Source organism: Sorex fumeus, unplaced genomic scaffold (genome assembly GCF_029834395.1).
Source record: "Sorex fumeus unplaced genomic scaffold, SorFum_2.1 ptg000315l, whole genome shotgun sequence".
Lineage (NCBI taxonomy): Eukaryota > Metazoa > Chordata > Mammalia > Eulipotyphla > Soricidae > Sorex > Sorex fumeus.
Genome location: NW_026606372.1, coordinates 163,592 through 181,525, shown reverse-complemented (window position 1 = coordinate 181,525; position 17,934 = coordinate 163,592).

Below are 17,934 nucleotides of genomic sequence, written 5' to 3'. Positions count from 1 at the left end.
GTGGGTCTCCTGTGCACAATTCGATCCCTGGGTGGTTGATGGAAGCAGACAGGGCAGGGTAGGGTGGGGCTCCTGATTAGAATCCCTTTGTCACCTGTGGTGGTGGGAGCAAGCAGAGAAGCTCTGTCCCTGGGTCCGCCGAGCCTGGAGTCCAAGGTCTCAGAGAGTTCCGCTTACCTTGTTCTGTGGGTCTTCAGTTGTGTGTGGGTCTCGGCCGGAGCTGCCGCGCGAGTCCGGAAAGCGTCCTGGAGTGTGGCGACGGCTGGGTAGTGGAAGTAGTGTCGAGAGTGGAAGTCTGCCAGTGGGGTATTTATCTGGGTAGGGTGGGTCTCCTGTGCACAATTCGATCCCTGGGTGGTTGATGGAAGCAGACAGGGCAGGGTAGGGTGGGGCTCCTGATTAGAATCCCTTTGTCACCTGTGGTGGTGGGAGCAAGCAGAGAAGCTCTGTCCCTGGGTCCGCCGAGCCTGGAGTCCAAGGTCTCAGAGAGTTCCGCTTACCTTGTTCTGTGGGTCTTCAGTTGTGTGTGGGTCTCGGCCGGAGCTGCCGCGCGAGTCCGGAAAGCGTCCTGGAGTGTGGCGACGGCTGGGTAGTGGAAGTAGTGTCGAGAGTGGAAGTCTGCCAGTGGGGTATTTATCTGGGTAGGGTGGGTCTCCTGTGCACAATTCGATCCCTGGGTGGTTGATGGAAGCAGACAGGGCAGGGTAGGGTGGGGCTCCTGATTAGAATCCCTTTGTCACCTGTGGTGGTGGGAGCAAGCAGAGAAGCTCTGTCCCTGGGTCCGCCGAGCCTGGAGTCCAAGGTCTCAGAGAGTTCCGCTTACCTTGTTCTGTGGGTCTTCAGTTGTGTGTGGGTCTCGGCCGGAGCTGCCGCGCGAGTCCGGAAAGCGTCCTGGAGTGTGGCGACGGCTGGGTAGTGGAAGTAGTGTCGAGAGTGGAAGTCTGCCAGTGGGGTATTTATCTGGGTAGGGTGGGTCTCCTGTGCACAATTCGATCCCTGGGTGGTTGATGGAAGCAGACAGGGCAGGGTAGGGTGGGGCTCCTGATTAGAATCCCTTTGTCACCTGTGGTGGTGGGAGCAAGCAGAGAAGCTCTGTCCCTGGGTCCGCCGAGCCTGGAGTCCAAGGTCTCAGAGAGTTCCGCTTACCTTGTTCTGTGGGTCTTCAGTTGTGTGTGGGTCTCGGCCGGAGCTGCCGCGCGAGTCCGGAAAGCGTCCTGGAGTGTGGCGACGGCTGGGTAGTGGAAGTAGTGTCGAGAGTGGAAGTCTGCCAGTGGGGTATTTATCTGGGTAGGGTGGGTCTCCTGTGCACAATTCGATCCCTGGGTGGTTGATGGAAGCAGACAGGGCAGGGTAGGGTGGGGCTCCTGATTAGAATCCCTTTGTCACCTGTGGTGGTGGGAGCAAGCAGAGAAGCTCTGTCCCTGGGTCCGCCGAGCCTGGAGTCCAAGGTCTCAGAGAGTTCCGCTTACCTTGTTCTGTGGGTCTTCAGTTGTGTGTGGGTCTCGGCCGGAGCTGCCGCGCGAGTCCGGAAAGCGTCCTGGAGTGTGGCGACGGCTGGGTAGTGGAAGTAGTGTCGAGAGTGGAAGTCTGCCAGTGGGGTATTTATCTGGGTAGGGTGGGTCTCCTGTGCACAATTCGATCCCTGGGTGGTTGATGGAAGCAGACAGGGCAGGGTAGGGTGGGGCTCCTGATTAGAATCCCTTTGTCACCTGTGGTGGTGGGAGCAAGCAGAGAAGCTCTGTCCCTGGGTCCGCCGAGCCTGGAGTCCAAGGTCTCAGAGAGTTCCGGCCGACTTTGACCGTGAGTGTGGAAAGGTAGGACTACAGCTGAATCTTACGAAGACAATGTTTATGAGAAACAGCCTTGTTCCTGACGCCCCATTCGCTCTCAATGGAACGACCATCTCCGAATGCAACAGCTATGTGTACCTAGGTCGAGAGGTCAACATGACAAATGACCTGGCACCCGAGCTGCGCAGGAGGAAGAGAGCGGCTTGGAACGCCTTCAAGAACGTGGAAGAAATAGCTAAGAGGACGAAGAACCTCCGGCTCCGGGCACATCTCTTTGATTCCACTGTTCTTCCTGCATTAACATATGCCTCAGAGACCTGGGCCCTACGCAAACAGGATGAGAACGCTATTCAGGTCTCCCAAAGAAGAATAGAAAGAGCTATGCTTGGAATATCACGTTTCACTCAAATGAGAGAAAGAATCCGGAGTTCTGACCTCCGTCGATGATCAAGAATCAGGGACGCTGTCTCATTTGCCAAGGTGTCGAAAATCAGATGGGCTGGTCACGTAATGAGATTTAAAGATGACCGTTGGACTAGAGCTGTTACTGATTGGATTCCACGGGATGTCAAGAGACCGCGTGGCCGCCCACCTACCAGATGGTCAGACTTCTTTGTCAAGGTCATGAACGATCGGTTTGAGGCCCTCCATGTTCCCGGAGCGAAAAGATGCCATTGGGCTACACTAGCACGCGACAGGGACAAATGGAGACGTTACTGGCGCCCGCTCGAGCAAATCGCCGACTAACGGGAAGTTAAGTGATTAAGTGATTAAGTGAAAGCTATAGAGATAAAATGAGGAGATTAAGCAAATTTACAAACCAATAGAGGGGTGTGTGTGTGTGTGTGTGTGTGTGTGTGTGTGTCTGTGTGTCTGTGTCTGTGTCTGTGTATGCCTAAAGAGACTGGAAGCCATTTACTTACTGTCAAGTGGAGTATTATTTATTGAGTACCAATAACTGGGAAGACTCCAAAGTAGCTTGCTGAGCAACTTTCTACTACCTTGTGATAACCAACTCAATTACCAAATCCATAAGAACTCTTTGTTTTTTTTAAATGTTTCTAATATAGGTCCTTCCTTTTACTATGTTCTTTAAAGAAAGGATCATTAAATTTCATTTTCTGCCTTAGGCAAAAAATAAATAATAAATTTTTTAATAAAAAATAAATTTATTATTTCCCTTCTTTCTTTGAAGGGAGGCATGCCCAATCCTACTATGCTCAGGGCTCACACCTGTTGGTATTAGAGATCGATCCCAGGTTGGCTGTGTGCAAGGCAATCATTTCTCCAGCCCCTATCTCTCTTACTGAGCACAAGGACCTTCTTCCCATGCTCCGCAGACGAGGCAATCTCAGATTCAATTCACTCAGGGCTTGAAAGGGAAGTAAATCCATTTCTTCAAGTTCTCCAAGTAGCCTAGAAAACCATTTATTTTTTTGCTTTTTGGGTCACACCCGGCGATGCACAGGGGTTACTCCTGGCTCATGCACTTAGAAATTGCTCCTGGCAGTGCTCGGGGGACCATATGGGATGCTGAGAATCGAACCCGGGTCGGCTGCATGCAAGGCAAACACTCTACCCGCTGTGCTATTGCTCCAGCCCCTAGGAAACCATTTTTTAAATATCTCAGACAGCCTGGCAAGCTACCGAGAGTATTCAATATGCCAAACACAGTAACAAGAAGTCTCACAATGGAGACGTTACTGGGCCTGCTCGAGCAAATCGAGCAAATTATTTTGAGGTGAAGAAACAAAGCCCTGCTGTTGATTCTTTGTCCCTCACGTTCTCCTGTACTCTGCCATCTGTGACTGTCCTCCCCACCTACTTTATCAATTATCCTGACTCTCTGACGTTGGCTAAGGGATGTAAGTGCAACAAAATCAACCAGTTTTGCCTGATGTCCAATCAATGATTCTGTCCAGATTCAAGCTCCCATTTCGCCTCGTCCTCACATTCTCCAACCCTGATACACAATAGGAAAGGAACAGAAACTGAGAATTCAAAGATCTAGATCTTCAGATGCTCAACAATGATCCAAGAAGATGGATATATATATGTATATCCCATGTTTAACCCATGTGTGTCTGCTTCATTTATATATGCATACACACAATGGAATATGAATCAGCTGTAAGAAAAGGTGAAACCTTGCTTCTTGCTATAACTTGGATGAAAGTACATGTGGTCATCAACACCCAAAAAGAGAGAGAGAACACAAGGGAATGCCCTGCCACAGAGGCAGAGTGGGATGGGGGGAATGGGGGTGGGAGGGATACTGAGATCCATGGTGGTGGAGAATGGGCACTGGTGGAGGGATGGGTGTTTGATCATTGTATAATCAAAACCCAAGCACAAAAATTTGTAAGTCTACAACTGTACCTCATGGTGTCGGAGAGCCTGGCAAGATACCGAGAGTATCTCGCCCGCACGGCAGAGCCTGGCAAGCTCCCCGTGACGTATTCGATATGCCAGACACAGTAACAACAAAGTCTCCAAAGGAGACGTTACTGGGCCCGCTCGAGCAAATCGATGAACAACGGGAGGGCCTTTACCTTTACCTTTTAAAAAAAGTATATGTGGTCATGTTACACAAAATAGGTCAGAGAGAATAAAGGACAGTAAAGGATCTCGCTCACATGTGGCATATAAAGAAACCAAGCAAACTAATAAAGTTCCCAATGAAAACAAACCCTCAGGCTCTGACCAGACCTGAGATTACCAAGTAGGGGTGGGTTTGAGTAGAAAATAAGAAGAGGATGAGGGAGGCCAGAAAGGACCCAGGGTCAAAGGTGGAGATGGCTGGTAGTGTAGAAACTCTGCATGACAAAAAGGATAAGCATCCATGCGATTGTAAACCACCTCACCTTAAGAAAACAAAAGCGCTGCTTCTGGGTCTGAAAGTTACACTCACAGGCCAAGGAACATGTTTGGTCCCCAACCAAATTTCCCCTAGATCCATCCCCATCTGTCAAGTGATATGTATTCATCGATACAAGGCAGATCATAGGCTTTATGAGGAATAGATGAAATGTAACTGGTAAAAGCGCTCTACCACATATGCTGAGGATCTCAGTTCTCTCTGTGAAGGAGTCAGCCATGGGCTGTTCACTGTTGTCCCTTTGTCCCAGAAACACACTGGGTTGTGTTTGCCAGTGTTTACCAGTCCTTCAGTGAAAGTCAGCTTAAGATCTTCGTAGAAATAGGTGAACATTTGTAAGTCCTAATACAGTGTTCTTAGATTTCTTATGGCAAGAGCTCTAAAATCAATTTTTTTTTGCTTTTTGGGTCACACCCAGCAATGCACAGGGGTTACTCCTGGCTCTGTGCTCAGGAATCACCCCTGGCGGTGCTCAGGGGACCATATGGGATGCTGGGAATCAAACCCGGGTCGGCCGCGTGCAAAGCAAACGCCCTACCCGCTGTGCTATTGCTCCAGCCCTGAAATCAATTTTGAACTAGACCATTTCCTCAATAGAATGTTTAGCGCCCATACTTGCTGCTGTTGAGGCCATCCTGCTGGTCAGTCACCTTGACTACCATCAGCCTCCCATTCCTGACACTTGGCTTTGTTTCATGACTGGGTTAGCCTCCACCTGGTCTTGCTCAGCTGATACTTCTTTGAGAAGGAGAAAAGTTCAACAGATTGCATGGCGTAGAAAAAGACAGAAATCATATCTCCAGACCTGTGTTTCGTGAGCACAGAGAGGTGGCAAAGCATTCAGGCAGGATGGGGGGCAGATGGCTTTGTTTCCAGTGACTCTGGCTGAGCTGGGGGTCCCTGGCCTCCGACCGGTAAGTCTCAGAGTTTGAAGGCATCTCTGATCCAATGAACAAAGATATGTCTCGTCACACATCCCACACTCCTCCTCTTCCTCCTGTCTCTTCACCAGGTGTTTTGGCAGGTAGGAGCACTGCTTCCTCCTGGCCTGGCCTCAGTGCCTTTATACAACCCCACCAACTACTTCACACCTCTTTGTCCCAGTCAGGCCCATTACAAAAGAAACTTAATCCGCATTATAGTCTAAGCTTCTGCTCCTTTTCCAGGAGTCCTGTTATTTCTCTTCTTTTTTCTTTTTTCTTTTTTGCTTTTTGGGGTCATACCTGGCAATGCACAGGCGTTACTCCTGGTCTGCACTCGGGAATTACTCCTGGCGGTGCTTGGGGACCATATGGGATGCTGGGAATCAAACCCGGGTCGGCCACATGCAAGGTAAATGCCCTATCTACTGTGCTCTAGCCCCTGAGTCCTGTTATTTCTTAAAGTTGAGTGATTCTGTCTTTCTCTCTCAGGACGCTTTATAATCTGATGTTTTATTCATTGTCTTGCAACACAAGTATTGCTTTGCATATTTATACATTTTGTCAAGCCAGAAGCCTCTTGATTTAAAACTTGATTATGCTGAGAAATGGTAGTACTAGAACAAAGTAGATTCAGATGATATCAGGAGTTCCAAGCATCAAATTTGTGGACAACAATAAAAAGGCACAAGAACAAACTCTTCTGGGTTTGCACTGAGTTGCTCTGATGGGTTCGCAGAAGCTGGAGGCAGGGAAAATCCTGCCCTTTGTGTAGGTCTTGGTTGTATGTGTGTTGGAGCTCCTCAGCCAGGCAAAATGTTAGCCGTAAGGACTTGAAAATAAATGTAGCCATTACTTTCAAATTTCCTTCCCCCTTGACGGTCATTCTGTAATGGAGCATTTATGGGTTCTGCTATAAATCACAGAATCTAAAGGAGTTTTCTTTTGCTTCTAAGATGGCAGAGAAATTTGTTATGTAATAAAAAAAAATAGCATTAACATTCTCTCAGAATGTTCTCCTAGAATATGCCTGCTTGGACTTTGCAAGTAGTTCCGAGTAAGGGTTTCAAAACTTTCCCTTTAAAGAACAACTTGAATCTAGATTTCTCAGAGGAAATGCCAGGCCATATTTTTCTTGGCTTAATATCATTTCAAGAAGAGAACATTTTCTTCTTTCTTCTCTCAGGCTGTGCCCCTTAGTTCCAGGAAGAACAGGAGTTACAGTAAATCTGCCACAGTTCGTAGATAATACACAGAAGAGCAAAGGTAATAATATTGAAATCCAAATGTCTGGCAGGAAAAAAAGAAATATAGTACTTAAAAATTTGAAAGGATCAATGAACTAGAACAGTAAATTGTAAATAGAAAAAATGCCCTTAACTACAAATATAAAAGCAATGCTAAAGATTCACGATATATTTTAAACCAATTTTTCAGTAAATTAGAAGAAAATTAAATGGATAAACCATCTTCTAGAGAACTATGCTAGCTAAACTTATTCCAAGGGTTGGGGGAAATTACAGAGCCCCTGCAATGATCTCAATGTTTTTGTTCCTGTAAAATTAATATAATAAAATTCTAAACCCAAAAGGTGATCCTCATGGCAGCTGAACATTTTTTGGGTGTTTCTTAGCCATAGGATGCAGCACTCATGAATGGGGTCATGCATTATCCATGGAGAGTCACAGAGAGATCTCTAGCTCCTTCTGCCAGGTGAGGACACAGTGAAAAGACACTGGCTCTATACCAGAAATTCAAAGAATACAACCTTGCTGGTGTCTCAGCCATTCTATCTCCAAAACTATGAATAATGCCTTTCTGTTGTCTTAAAGCTTTCCAGTCTGTGGTAGGCATTGTGGAAGTGGTCTTTTTAGGATAAGAAAGGCACAGAATGGGGCTGAAGCGATAGCACAGTGAGTAGGGCATTTGCCTTGCATGAGGTCGACCTGGGTTCAATTCCCAGCATCCCATATGGTCCCCCAAGTACTGCCAGGGATGATTCCTGAATAAATAAATTGTTTATTTTTTTTTTAAAAAAAAGGAAGGCACAGAATATAAAAATAGCCTATGGTATCAGGGAAGGTGAAAAAAAATTGTTTTACAAAGCAGATCTACCAACTGTTGAAGGAACAGATTTCTCTCTTACAGAAATCATACCTTAAAATAACAATGATGGTGAAAGGCTGCTGTGAGATATGGAATATGAGTGATAGTAGTGTGGTATTAAAACCACATTTTGATAATAAGTGAATGAGCATAACATGCCAATCTCATTTATAAACATTTACAAAAACTCCCAAATAAAACAAAATGGTAGCAAGTTGAATTCCACATCTACAAAAATAAAAACTTTAAAGGCAATAGTAAGATGGCAGAGGGACAGTATTCTCTCCCTGTTCCCAAGAAAACAACTAAAAATTGATCCAAAAGATGACATGTAAAGAGCCCCACAGGTTGAGACCAACACACCCTCACCACCCAGAGATCAACACAGATTGTGCTGGAGGGAACACTGAGGATTCACACTTCACTGAACAGCGGCGGGTGGAGAGAAATGTTGAGCTTGTGTCTAGAGTAGGTGATAGAAACAGCAGGGACATGCAGAGGGAGGACAAAATTTATATCACATGTGGGAAACTGAGACAGCAGGGGAATGTGACATCACAAGATGAAAAACTTTCCTGAAATGTGGAGCTTGTGCTTGTTCTATATTCTCTCTTTCTCTCTCTCTCTCTCTCTCTCTCTCTCTCTCTCTCTCTCTCTCTCTCTCATAGATTTGGGCCACACAAGGTGGTACTCAGGGGCTAGTTCAGTCTCTGGGGTCACTCTTGGCAGTGCTGAGAGAATCATATGGTTTCAGGGATCTAACCTGGACCTCCTATATGCAAAGCATATGCTCAGTCCATTGAGCTGTTTCTGCAGCATGGGAACTTATAATTCCCCATTAGGAAGAAGGTTTTTAATCACTTGGGTATGATATGGAGAGAGAAAACAACTGGCAAGGCACTTGCCTTTCTCATAGCCAACCTAAATGTGATCCCTGACAATGCACAGGTAGAAAAAAAATGGAAGAATTAAGATGTGGAAAATGAAGTAACATCACAAGAACAATTCAAGTCCATTAGGAAAAGCAAAGTAGGTCAGTCAGTTATCCAGAAGGGGGAGACAGAGAATATAAAAGAATGCTTATTTAAAGAAAACAGTGAAAACTGGTGAAACTGGGAGATGGCCTTGAATGCGCAAGTCCATGAACTTATTGGCCATCAAGTACACAGAGACCTGCACCAAGACTTAAAGTTGTGACACAATTAAGACTGAAGACAAAGAAGCATATTGAAGGCATCTGTATAGAGACTCTAGTCAAGCTTTCACCAGACTTCTCAACAGAAACTCTAGGCCAGGAGTGAATGAGAAGACCCAAAAAGTCAAAGGGAAAAACTATCTGTTAAGATTAATATATTCTACAAGACTCCTAACAGATATCAGGGATATAATAGGGCCTTCACAGACAGATATAAAAGTCTAAAGTACTTGCCACGATTATACTTCTCTTACAAAAATAGTTTGCAAATAGCTTTCTTTTGAAAATTAAAAAATAAAAAAGAACACAAAAAATTGAACAATGAAATAATGAGAATCCGAACACTAATCATTATAAGAAGCAGGTACTTATACATCAGTAATGGCCCATACTGTAAACACAACAAAGGCATTGAGTGTTCAGATGGATGAAATGCTAACCCTAACTCTGAATGAAAAACTCACTTAAGCTACAAATGCAGAGACTTAAAGTGAAAGGATAAAAACTGGCAAATCAAACCTATGGATAAATTTAAAAGGAAGGAATTAATACACTTCTAAGAGAGAACATAGACTGCTAGTCATAGTTTAAAAAGATAGAAGAGGTAAAAATGGGCATTTTACAATGATAAACAGGCAATACAGCAGGAATTGATTGTACAATTTACTGCAATAATAGTACAACGTCGCACTGCACTGTCCTGTCGTTGTTCGATTTGCTCGAACGGGCCCAGTAATGTTTCCATTGTGAGACTTGTTGTCACTGTGTTTGGCATATTGAATACGCCACGGGGAGCTCGCCAGGCTCTGCCATGTGGGCAGGATACTCTCGGTAGCTTGCCGGGCTCTCCAAGAGGGGCGGAGGAATTGAACCGGGGTCGGCCTCAGCCGTGTGCAAGGCAAACGCCCTACCTCTGTGTTATTGCTCCAGCCCATATGTACTTAACATAATAACATCAAACTATACAAGATAAATACTAACAAACTACAGTGAGTAAACTGCTTGCCTTGCATGTGACTGACCCTGGTTCAATTCCTTGAGCCAGCAGGAGACCTTTGAGCGCACAGCCAGGAGTATCCCTGAGCACTGCTGGGTGTGATCCAAAAACAAACTTAAACAGTGCCTCAAATCTGTTTTGAAGAATTTATAACACACACTAGTATAAAAGAATGATTTATAAATGGTATCTTATTAATTACTCCCTGTTTCTCAACTTAGAAAAAACTTAACTCTTGTTTAAAAAATTTAGTTTCTTCTTCTATTTTATTCTAAGGAGAAAGTCATGGCACCAAGACAAAACAAAACAAAACAAAACAAAACAATTGCCCGCAGTCACTGGCTAATCAGAGACAGAGTTTTGTCCATACTAGCTCATCTGACCAGCTCCAAGCAACCATTATTTTTCCTTTCCTTTCCCAGTAATTTTTAAGAGGTTTAGACAAAAATAAGAGAGCTGAGGCTAGAGCAATAGTATAGAGGTAGGGTACTTGCCTTGTACTCGGCTGACCCAAACATCCCATATGGTCCCTGGAGCACTGCCAGGAGTGATTCCTGAGTGCAGAGCCAGGAGTCACCTTTTTTTTTTTTAATTTTTATTAGTGAGACACCATGAGGTGCAGTTGTAGACTTACAAATTTTCATGCTTGGGTTTCCATCGTACAATGATCGAGTACCCATCCTCCACCAGTGCCCATTCTCCACCACCACTGATTCCAATATCCTTCCCACCCCCCTCAACCCCCCATCCCACCCTGCTTCTGTGGCAGGGCACTCCTTTTTGTTCTCTCCAGGAGTAACCCTTGAGCATTGTGAAATGTGGCCTAAAAAGCAAAAATAAACAAATAAAAAATAAGAGTGCACCTGACCTGATATTACTGTGCCTCTTACTGATTTCATAGGACAGAAAACAAGCCTTGGAGGGCTCCTTCAGGAGACGGGATGTTTCTCAATCCCAAGACCTGGCAGGCAAGTTTACAAAAGCTCCTGCCAGTTGTCTGCATAGGCATGTTAATGAGCCTGAGGAACTGAGTCTTATAAGCCCCAGCTGAGATTGCTTCTTTTCTCTGCAACCTTTCTAGGAGTGTGTGATGCAGACTTCAGCCAGTAGGTTTGAGAGTAATCAATGAAGACATGTACAAAGCACCTACTAAGTGCCCTCACTGAGTCAGTGGGATTTTGTCTTCCCAGCCAAATTGGACCTAAGGATTTATCCCACAGAAAACAGCAAATTCTACAAATCAGAGGTTTGTTTTGATTTTGTTTTTTGGTAGTAGGGCATTTATTTGCCTTGCATGCGGCTGGCCCGGCTGACTTGGGTTCGATTCCTCCGCCCCTTTCGGAGAGCCCAGCGAGCTACCGAGAGTATCTCACCCGCACGGCAAAGCCTGGCAAGCTCCCCGTGACGTGTTCAATATGCCAGACACAGTAACAACACGTCTCACAGACATTACTGGGTTCGCTGGAGCAAATCCATAAACAACGGGAGGACAGTGCTACAGTGCTACAGTTGGTGTTAAATATTTAGAGCAAACTCTGAAGGGTTGTCGGAAATTGCTTTGCCAGTTAAAAAGCACGATGTAAATATTAACTACTGTATTTCGAAAACTTCATGACTGAACTGGAGAAACAAGCTAAGGCACTTGCCTTGCATATGGCTAACCCTGGTTTGATCCTTGACACCACATATGGCCCCCCGAGCATAAGCAGGAATGATACCTGAATATTTTTGTGTGACGCCCCCCCAAAAAAAAAAACATAGGCAAAAAAAGATTCCTAGGCCAATATGAAGCAGAATATTTAGGAGTGAAACCAATGTTCCAGAAGAACTTTGCTTTATGTCTTATTGAATATCCTGAGGCAGGACACAATTTTAAGACCTTTCTCTGCAGCCTGAGCGGGTATGCGGGCCTCTAGGAATCTCACATTTTTTCCAGTGCAGAGGCCTGAGCTCTCGGGCTCTATTAGTTAGTGAGCAGGTGGTGTCTTTGCTTGTTACGTTTGAGCCTCACTCTCTTACAATCCCACGGAGGATAGGAAGTCTGTCTTTGCTTCCCCTGACACTTCCTTCCTGAGTGAGGAGAGCCTCTCCATTAACAATATACAGGGCAGAATTTCCATCTCTCTCAAGAGTTAGAATACTAAGAGTTAGGATACTAAGGGTCTGGAGGAAGAGTGCAATGGGCTGAGCAAACGCTTTGCAAGCAGAAGGTCCGGGTTCAACCCCAGCCCTGCATGGTCCCCTGCCTGAGTACTCCCAGGAGCAACCTCTGAACACAGAGCTAGGAGAAGCCTCTGAGCACCCCCTGGAATGGCTCAAACCACTCTCCCCACCCCCACTCCCCAAAACACGAAGGGAAAGATTTTGAGGCATGCTATAATTTCTAAACAGCACAAGAATGTGGCTCTTTAGAGAATTGCCTTGCAATACTCTTTTGCATAAATATCAGCTATATCTGAAAAAAAATACTCAGCCCAAAAGACACCTGAATATTTTTTAGCAAACATTTCAGCTGCCTTTCCCTTAGGCATGCTTAGAGAGCCATTTCTGAGAAGAAACAATTGCTTTTCTCAGAATCTTCTAAATGAGAGGAAATAGAATTGTAATGAACTTAACACAGGCGGCCCCAGGAAACCCGACAGCGAAAACATTCTCCTTGCTGTTCTAATAAGCATGAGCTGAGGTCGCTTGTGAGAAACTCGGAAATCAGAACACAAACTCTGTGAAATCCAGAGAAAAAGTCGCCAACTCATTTTCAGATTTAACTCCAAGTGCCCAGTTGCTACAAAGGGTTGGACAAAATTTACTGCAGCATGTAAATTGTTTGTTCCTGCTAGTGACCCATGATTACACAAAGTGATATAGTTCTTATTTGCCTTACGGCTTCAGCCTCAGTTATGACATGAATGAAGACGTTTCCCATTGAAACAGAGCTGAAGGTGTTTCATCTGCACCTGAGCTGCCTGTCTTCCAAGACATCCCCTCCACATCCAAAATGTTTTCTGAGTTTGGTCACATACTTCATAGCTGCCTCCCATACATTTCTTACGGATTTCTATTTTGGTCAAGTCTCAGTTGATTTTTGTCTCTGAGTTCACTTTTGCCTGAAACAGGGAAAGCACACAAATGATTTTCTGTCACAATCATGACCATCCTGTTGTTTGTCGATTGCCTCGAGCAGGCCCCAGTAACATCTCCTTCGTCCTAGCCCTGAAATTTTTAAAAGTGCCATATTCAAGACCCTTTCAGGGTTAGGAGAATGAGACCCATCATTGTTACTGGTATTTGGCATGTTGGGTAGGCCACGGGGAGTTTGCCAGACTCTGCCGTGTGGGCAGGTTACATTCGGTAGCCTGCCAGGTTGTCCAAAGCAAGAATGAGATAATAAGATGTCGCACGGCCACAAATGCAGCCACGCACTTCCGAGAGATGGGTTTTATAGTCTCTGGGTCTTGGCCGTTGATGGGATTACACGGCACCAGGGGGTCAGTTGGTGGGTGTGACCCCTGCCTGCTGGAATTTGGAGGATCTGGGTGGAGGATGCTCAGCCCCGATCCGAGCAGCCTTGGAGATCTCAGCCCCGGGACCCGCATACCTGCATGCCTTTGTTCCTCTGCCAGTACCTTCTGTCACATTGGAAGAAAATAATCCCAAAACATATTTGGTGAAGTATTGGTGACCAGTCAAATAGCTCAAAGGACTCATTCATATGCTTTGCATCCTAGCACCTGGGTTTAGACAATGTGTGGTCCCCTGAGTGACTGCTAAGGGCTGAGCGAGGACAGGTCTCCAAATAAAGGAACGACAACAAAAATGGCTTGTGAAGAGCACAGTTAAAGAATGCTTACAACCCAGTAACAAGAAAAGCAATTCAATAGAACAGGTTGATGCCAGCATATACCATTGGTGGCTCACACTTGAATGTGGTTTAATGAACACAAATTGCGGCACCAGCATCAAACTGTTTAAAACGGTCAAAAGATTTGAACAGCCTAATGTGTCCAACATCACTGAGCCATCAGACAAAGGCAAATTCAAATCTCAAATTCAGGTAACACTGCACTGTGTACAGTGAGAACGTGGACTGTGAAAGTCTCATACAATTCTGGTAAGAATGTAAAATGGTGATAAGAGAAAGAACACATGGAGGGTGCGGGATCCCGGAGGAAAAAAAAAAAGAAAAAACAGATTCCAAAAAGAGCCGAGATCACCCGCAAGTTCCAGATGGAGTAGGTGCCGCATCCCGCCTCCCCCAGATGGAACCCCGGTGACCAGAAGCCTCTACAAACACAGCTCGAGTATGCGGGAACGAGGACTTTTTCTCAAATCTGCCGGACTACACCTCCCAGGTAACCTCTGATTCCGGAAGTCACGCCCACAGCCCGCCCCCCAGCGCCATCTTTGAAGTGTTCAGCATAATCTCTCTATATACAAAGTGATCAATGAGAAGTAAACCACCCAATCTTTCTCCCTGAAAGTCAGAGTTAAGTTTGGAGCACGGCCACAGCCCCAGAAACACAAGGACTTAATGCAGAACCCAGCAGCTTGGAGCAGAAAAGTGAACGGACTATGCGTTAATCCAGGCCATCAAGTCTGCCGGAGGGGAAAGGGTGTTGCCCCATTTGCCCTCTCTTCTCTGGAAAGAAGGATGGCAGCCGCATGGGAGCCTTGTGGACAGCAGGTATGAGCCGGGGGTGTGGGGGCGACTAAAACCTCATGGGAAGGGGGGCGTTCCGGTCCGTCCTTCACGCCCTACCGAGGTCACCAGTTGCCCCCCACGAGCGGCTCTCCAGCACGGCCACAGCCCCAGAAGCACAAGGGCTTAATGCAGAACCCAGCAGCTTGGAGCAGAAAAGTGAAAGGACTATGCGTTAATCCAGGCAATCATTTCTGCCCAGAGGGGAAAGGGTGTTGCTCCCTTCCGCCCTCCTCCCTCTGGAAAGAAAGATGGCGGCCACATGGGAGCCTTGTGGACAGCAGGTATGAGCCGGGGGAGTGGGGGCGACTAAAACCTCATGGGAAGGGGGGCGTTCCGGTCCGTCCTTCACGCCCTACTGAGGTCACCAGTCACCCCCCACGAGCGGCTCTCCAGCACAGCCACGGCCCCAGAAGCATAAGGACTTAATGCAGAACCCAGCAGCTTGGAGCAGAAAAGTGAACGGACGATGCGTTGACCCAGGCCATCAAGTCTGCCGGAGGGGAAAGGGTGTTGCCCCATTCGCCCTCTCCTCTCTGGAAAGAAAGATGGCGGCCACATGGGAGCCTTGTGGACAGCAGGTATGAGCCGGGAGTGTGGGGGCGACTAAAACCTCATGGGAAGGGGGGCGTTCCGGTCCGTCCTTCACGCCCTACCGAGGTCACCAGTTGCCCCCCACTAGCGGCTCTCCAGCACAGCCATGGCCCCAGAAGCACAAGGACTTAATGCAGAACCCAGCAGCTTGGAGCAGAAAAGTGAACGGACTATGCATTGATCCAGGCCATCAAGTCTGCCGGAGGGGAAAGGGTGTTGCCCCATTCGCCCTCTCCTCTCTGGAAAGAAAGATGGCGGCCACATGGGAGCCTTGTGGACAGCAGGTATGAGCCGGGAGTGTGGGGGCGACTAAAACCTCATGGGAAGGGGGGCGTTCCGGTCCGTCCTTCACGCCCTACCGAGGTCACCAGTTGCCCCCCACTAGCGGCTCTCCAGCACAGCCATGGCCCCAGAAGCACAAGGACTTAATGCAGAACCCAGCAGCTTGGAGCAGAAAAGTGAACGGACTATGCATTGATCCAGGCCATCAAGTCTGCCGGAGGGGAAAGGGTGTTGCCCCATTCGCCCTCTCCTCTCTGGAAAGATAGATGGTGGCCACATGGGAGCCTTGTGGACAGCAGGTATGAGCCGGGAGTGTGGGGGTGACTAAAGCCTCATGGGAAGGGGGGCGTTTCGCTCCGCCCTTCACGCCCTACCGAGGCCACCAGTTGCCCACCGCGAGCGGCTCTCCAGCACGGCCACGACTCCAGAACACAGAAACCAATTTCTTAACTATCTGACTTTCAGTAGAAATACTTCCAGGGTCAATAGGTAAAATAGCAGAAATCCAAAACCAACATTTAATTCTTGAACCCAGCCGTAGAAAGCAAATCACTTCACAATGCTTTTTCAGCATGTCTGATTTGGGGGGGGGGGGTAAACTCTAAATAATAGTGGTGAATCTTTTATTGAAACAATGAATCTAATCAAAGCAGATAGAGTGTTAACTAGAATTCATCTGCCTCACAGGGACGGGGAGGGGTGGGGGGTGGGGTTTTATTGGGGTTCTTCATGGTAAAAAATAAGTATTGGTAAAGGGAAATGTGTTTGATATTTGCATGACTGAGACATAAACCTGAAAGCTTTGTAACCTTTCCCACAGTGATTCAATAAATAAAAAAAAAATGTAAAATGGTATGATCAGTTTGGAAAAAAAAACTGGCATTTTCTTAAGTTTCAAACAGTAGATTCTAAAGCAGGATGATCTAATTAGCATATTTTACTACACAAGACCTGGAGAAGTATATAAAAAAAAAAGAAAAACAAGAAAACTGTCCTCCCGTTGTTCATCGATTTGCTCGAGCGGGCCCAGTAACGTCTCCATTGTGAGACTTCTTGTTACTGTGTTTGGCATATCGAATACTCTCGGTAGCTTGCCGGGCTCTCCGAGAGGGGCTCGGCTGGGCTGGCTGCGCGCAAGGCAAATGCCCTACCACTGTGAACTATACAAAATGAGTTTAATATTAAGAGGTAAAGGTGGGGTTACCATATGATCCAGCTAAGTTGTTCATTGAAGAGAAAGAACATATCCATAAAGACTGGACCATGATCTGAGGAGGGGACAGTAGCATGCTTCCCTCTCAGACACCTCTAAAAGTTATGAGCTTGGTGGATCCTCTCTGCTTGCCTCTCCCAGGCGGACACTGCTTACTATCAGGACCCCAAACTTGGCAGGTCACGACGAGGTATAGTGCCTTCTTTCGGTATGGAGTCAGTGGCAGCTAGAAACCCTTAACAAAGAAAGGTTTTGCATACTAGATCGCTCTGGCATTCTCTTTGGAAGCATGAGGAACTGGCAATTCTGGACGAAGATTGTTTATAGGTAAACCAAAACAAAAAGACACCCAAAGACTAGGATTGGTGTCGCTTTCTTTTTTCAATCTATCATAAAAAGGAAAATTCTTTTCTATTCTTGTAGGCCCATTATCCTGGCTCATCTGCCAGGTGAGACCTAATGCCAGCAAGAGATGCAGGCCCAATTTAGTTGAGGACAAGTTTCTTCAGCAGAGAAGGGTAGACCATAAGTAGGAAAGAGTAGCCTAGCTTGTGCTAGTTTGGTATTGTGATGTGTAAAAGAAATCCTTTTACTCCTGCCATGTTCTATTACATTTAAGTAAAATTTGAGAACCCATAATAGTAGTTTGAAAAAAAAAATGATCTTACCTTGGCCAACTAAGGCCAAAAACCTCCACCAAATTAGCTTACGTTGGCTAATCTGTCTTCTTTATAGATGACAGTGGCAGAATGCCCTCTCTGAAAGCGTCAATAACTTATAGAGCCTGAAGCCTTTGAATTATATTGAAGATGCAAAGGGACTATGCAGCTGAATAGTTAATTTTAAAATCAACTTATTCACAAGGAGTGATCCCTGAGCATAGAGCCAGCATTAAGCTGGGTGAGGACTCCCCCCACCCCCACCAAATAAAATTATAACAGATTATACTAAGGTAGGCCCCATCTAATCATGCAAGCCCTCAAAAGAAGTGAGATTTCTGCAGCAGAGACGAGAAAGTAGTGGAAGGGCAATTCAATAAGAGGTGAAGCCTGAGAGGGATCGGATCTAGCAATGCTGGAGGGCCCAGAGTTGACAGGAGGCATGTGTGCAGCGTTTCTAAACAGAGACTGGAAAGGTCATGGGGAACGCATTCTACTGTCACAAGGAATTGAACTCTCCCATCGACTGATTCTTCTTCAGAGCCTCCAGGGAAGAGCCCCGTCCTACTAAATCCAGCCTTCTGAGGCCTTCAGCAGATCAGCT